General features: G+C 38.5%; 1 protein-coding gene across 1 annotated transcript in view; it reads left to right on the top strand.

Annotated features, from left to right (window-relative positions):
* Window positions 1–4754: 4754 nt before the first annotated feature.
* fbxw7 (F-box and WD repeat domain containing 7) overlaps window positions 4755–5568 on the top strand; it is a 92509-nt gene continuing 91695 nt past the window's right edge. The window contains exon 1 of the mRNA XM_088302713.1: window positions 4755–5221. The gene's annotated coding sequence lies outside the window, so the exon portion shown is untranslated. The remainder of the gene's footprint in view (window positions 5222–5568) is intronic.

Genomic DNA, 5568 nt, shown 5'->3' with positions numbered 1-5568 from the left:
TTCAACTTTTTTCCTTTATAATGATGACTTGTGCATCATCCCTGTACGAGTTTGGACCGCATTACTGTCAGTAAACCAGATTTGGTTTCAGTCAGGCTACACTTTTTCACTGATTTTCTAACAATTTTTTACGGACAGGAAGATCGGTGCAGCCTCAGCAGTGTCAGAGCCTTGAACAACTTTGCAGATGAAACACCCAATTTGAAAGTTTGTTAAAATATGACTTCTATGAAATGCCAAAATGGAGACAAATTTGAAATTAATTTTGAAAAATGACGCACTTCTGTTAGGTTTATGATATGCTCCGAAAAACGTTTTTTGTAGGTTTTAGGGCTGTTACATACGCTTCCCAGTTTTTATAGACTTACAGTAGATGACTTACAGGGTTGCTTCGTTAAAAATTTGTAGTGGTCGCTACGGAGCCATTTTTTTGCAAGCTCAACCTCGTTTTTTTTTTTTTTTTGTCAGGCCTGATATGTGTGCAAAGTTTCATGAGTTTTCCTACGTTTAGACCATCAAAATTAGAGTCTTTTTAATTGTCAAACAGCTCATCGCCGCAGCAGCATCGATTGATGAAAAAAAAAGCTTTGAACATATTTTAGCAAGGAGTGAAGAGTGGAGCTGGAGATTGATGCCGAGATATAGACTACATTGGTCCGTCGTGGTGAAGATGGAGTAACTGAGTTGAAAGGTAAAGCTTTTGATTTCATCAATCAATTCGCAAATTAAATATAGATTTTTTTTTTAAATATTACTTAATTTTGGGGGGGTTCGCCTTTTCCATAATTTTTTTTCTCCATTACCCACCGTTTTACATGGAAAATGTTTTTTGAATGTTTTTCACCATGATATGATTTCTTTTGGTTTGTAAAAAAAAAAATAAAAAAACCAAGATGAACAACAACAAAATAAACTGATTTATTCCCATATTCGGACATATTGTGACTACCAGTATTTTCAAATACAATTCTATTTGGGGTTAATCTATTTTTTCTTGCAAATTTATTGTCGTTAATCTTAATTTTTTAGGATAGCCGTTTTTGTAGATAGTTAGATTTTAAAGATGAATTCATTGCTTTTTGCTTAGTTGACTATCTTTGACTAAATCAGATGACAAATGGAGACCCGCTTCGCTGAACTTAAGTTTTTGATACTGATCAGCTAGTGCTCGCGTGCTCGTAATCTTAGACGAGAAACATGAGCTTTGTTCTAGAGGCCGGTTTCCGCTACCATCATCAGGAACATTTGAATCCATTTGAATTTTATCCAAAGGTTTCCATGACTACATTTTCTACAGAACTTGCAAATTTCCATGTCAAACATATTTAGTGAGGGAAGTTGCTCTACTAATTGATTCTACGTGATCTGATGGCAAATTATTTGACAGGATGTGGCACAGACCAGTAGAATGTGAGCGAGTGAGTCATGTGGAACGTTTCTTTGGCCTCTCATCAATAACAACTGCACCACTTTGCTTCTCAGTAAGGATGTATCTGAGGAAAAAAACATGTAGGTTGTAATATAAATAAATATGTGTAAAAATATGCAAAATAAAAATATAAATACATATTTGTTTAGATATATTTTAAAAAAAAAATATATATATATATATGTATATATATGAATATGTATGAATATATATGAATATGCAAGTAAAAGTATTGACTTTATATTTTTTACTTTAATTTGCTTTAACTTGAAACCTGAAGCATAACCTGGACATAATTCTGCCACTGTTTTTACGCACGCCAATTGCGTGACGTCTCCATGAAATGAGAACGGACAACCTTGCCTCATCATTACCGTCAAATACTGTATTTTGACCTAATATCAAATCGCTCCTCTGTATTAATGCCCGACATGCTGGACCACAATTACGTCCGCAAACACTACGTCGTGCGTGATGTCGTCTCTTCCTCACATTTGTTAACAGCTGTACTTCTAAAAACTTGCATGCATCTTAAAACATTACCTCTACATATATGTATACATATACATATACATGATTTAGTCAAAAAGGGTGGATTTGCACGGATCGCTTTATGGGTACTAATTTGCTTTTCAGCATCCTTTTGCCTCGATGCCAGTGTGGATTGCACACTGCTCAGGATCACATGATCGGCCCTCGGCGATATCTCCTACTTTCAGATGCTCCCTGGAGGATTCCCACAACTAGGCATGAAAACGACGAGCAGTGGCAACAGCATGCATTGTATGTGACATTAATGCAATTGCTCAATATGCTGGAAATAATTGGGTTAGTTCTAGCAGCCAGGTGGAAAATAAAAACAAGGAGAACTGAAAAATAATCTAATTGTGATTGTATTTTTTTAAATAGTTAAGCTTGATTTTTACTGCTTAAAAAAGAAAACAAATGACTAAATAAAAACATATGTTTTGAAAGAAACAAGAAAAACATTTGTTATAATAATGAAAAATATTTTAGGTAGTTAAAACAGAAATAACATTAAGATTAAAAAAGATTAAAACTAGAGTTTCAGAAAAAAATTCTATTTTCATAACGAAAAGAAAATATTTTGACTGTAAAGGACATAAACACATTTTGTTAGCAAAAGAAACAACGAAAATAATTTCAATAGTAAAAAAGGAAGAGAAAGATGTCAGAATCAGAATCAGAAATCCCTTTATTGTCATTGTACTCAAGTGTGCAACGAGATTAGAGAGCTCCCCCCTCTCCAGTGCAATACAACAATAATTCAGATAGATATATAAATTAGATAAATGTATTTAAACTGTAAAAACTATAAAAGTGTTTCATAGAAAAATAGAACCAAAATGTGTCCACTTGCAAATCTGAGACCATAGTCCTCAGGTGGAAACGGTTGGAGTGCCCTCTCCGGGTCGGAGACGAGTTCCTGCCCCAAGTTGAGGAGTTTAAGTATCTTGAGGTCTTGTTCATAAGTGAGATCGACCGGCGGATCGGTGCAACTTCAAAAAGCGGACTCTGTATCGGTCTGTTGTGGTGAAGAGGAGCTAATCTGAAAGGTGAATCTCGTGTGAGAAGATGAGAAGATTGGTCATCCAAGAGGGACCAGGGGATCTGCCTCCGCAATCCAACTACGGATAAGCGGTAGTTGATGGATGGATGGATGGATAGAAACAAAATGTAATTTTAAAGTCCAAGTGCAAAGTAAGTTTGGAAAATGCCAAATTAAATATTTTTGTGTCACAAGTAATGTAATTACACCGTATACAGATAGTAAAGCATGACCAAATGTTATGTTCGTTGGACCATACATGTAAGAGCCAGATGCTCAGGAGACTGAAAATATTGTGTGGCTGTCAAATCAGCCGCCAGTCGGACGATTCACACGGGCAGGATATTCTGGCAGAACATCGGACGTGGAGTGGAAACTAAACTCATCGAGACTGGAAGACTGGTAAGTTATATAGAATGGCGTTATGACCAATGCGTTATGGTTTGAAAGCCAATGCTGTGCCGTACTGTAAATGACACATGGTGAGATTAGGTCCATTTATTCTGCTCGTACTGACACCACATGTTATAGTGGGTTGGTTTCCTATGTTGTCATTGGTAAGGTATTTCAGGTATAGATACACACTTGGTGTTCAACTCTTTACTTGACACCCGCACGCTCAGTACCCTTGACTCCATGGTCTCACACACCCAATTGTCACTCACTCTCGCCCCTTTTTCCTCCTTCCTTACCATTCTTCAGCGCATGCGCACTCTGCATACATGCATCGCAGGCGTCACTCACACAAAAGCTGTCACAATACATGTTACATGCCACAAGTTTTCCCAAATGGATTTGTAATCACGCCTACGCTTTTCCAAAGCCTTTATCATAGGCAAAACGGTTGAGAAAACAGATCTTCGAAGTGCTTGTGGCAAAGAACACTCGTTGACACTGGCTTGAAATTCACTTTCTTTATCAGAACAAAATTGTTCCGAGTAGGTGCCCTATTTTTTTGTTTTGGCCACACAAAGAAAGCGAACAATGCATCGCCACACAGCTCTGAGGCATTTTGCAGAATAATGCAAAAACAATGGCCGTTGAGCAGCTCATCGGACAATCACCAATGCAACTCGTCGTTCTTTAAATGACGTCATTCCCGAAGAATACCGGAGATTGCATTTTTGTTGTTAGGGTCTGCAATGGGTCTAACTATAAATGTAGAAAGTTGGTGTTAAAAAAAATAAATAACGGGAGTATTCTTAAAATAGACGTACTACTCAAAATACGGTTGGTCAAGTTTACTTGCAAACTGAAAAGCAAAAATACTTTTTGTAGTTAGACATCTATTTTAATAGCCAAAGTACACAATCATTTTTAATAGCAAAAAATGATTATTTTATTGTCAATAGTTTGTCATTTCAATCCAAAAAACGTAATTTTAACTGCTAAAAAAGGAAATGTGATTTAATATCCCAATTCTCAAATGCCCTTTAAACAATTTATATGTCATTATTTATGGTAATAAAATGAAAACGGTCAATGTAAATGGAAAAGAAAAAACTGCACTTTATTATTTTGACTTATTTTAATAATTATCAAGGAAAACACTTTCATTTTACTGTTGTAAAGTTAATAGTTGTAATCTTAATACCTCAAAATGCGTTATTGTAACAGTAATGTATTTCTGTATTTAATTTTATTCACAGATTCAATTTACAAGAAAACAAAAAACGGACAAAATCCTGCTTATTTTTAGCCATCCGGTCAGAAAGGTACGTCATATCAGACCGCCTGCTTGAAAGCAAACTCCACGTCACATGCGTGCGACGGCCATTAGTCAAGCGAGAGGATCCGAAAGCTAGCGGTCGCGCAGAGCGGCATTCAAAGCCGAATTGCTCCCGTTTGACAAGCCGTTTGCTTCCGCTAAGACGCGGCCCCTTCCGTCACAAACACAGACCATGACGGACGTAGAATAACCGTACGAGCGACATATCCCCCCTGCTTTGAGCCAAGCGGCTAATGCTAGCGGCGTTTTTTTTCCACTAGCACCCTCGCGCGGACGGATGCTAAGTTTTAGCCGGTGCCGTTAACGTGGTCGCCAGCGGTACCAGTGCGCTACACACTGGGAAGAGAAGACACGATAGGGAGGGCATCATTCCACTGGAGGCTCCGGTTCGCGTTTGTTTCCTGTAGCACATGAGGATATCTGGCTCCGGATACACCGCCGGGAGGAGCTACTGGAGAGGCCCGTCGTCCCTGGACGTCCTCGCGCTTATGAGGTAAACACACTCGGGCATTTTCCACGCACACGACCCGGGGAGCGAGCCACCACTTCACGGGCCTAGCGTCTTAGCATGTACTTGTTAGCGACGTGCTAACTGTAGCCCGCCTATCGTGCTTGTTATCCTCAAAAGATTCAGCCTTTATTTGCATTTCTCTCGCCGAAGTTCAGCTACCTGGAGGGCGTCCTGTGTGTTTACACGACTGGCGTAGCTTCTAAAAAGATGCACCTATGGCTCAAATTAAAGAACCCAGTTCGCTCGTTACTTCTCCAACTCGTTAATTAACTTTGATCGAGTGTCCCATTGAAGAAGCTCAACTTGGCTCGTGTTGCTGCCCCAAAACG

Source organism: Idiotropiscis lumnitzeri, chromosome 8 (genome assembly GCF_059441095.1).
Source record: "Idiotropiscis lumnitzeri isolate Australia: NSW breed Sydney's pygmy pipehorse chromosome 8, RoL_Ilum_1.0, whole genome shotgun sequence".
Taxonomy (NCBI): Eukaryota; Metazoa; Chordata; class Actinopteri; order Syngnathiformes; family Syngnathidae; genus Idiotropiscis; species Idiotropiscis lumnitzeri.
Note: the sequence above shows the minus strand (reverse complement) of the source record. Positions and strands in the feature narration are given on the sequence as shown.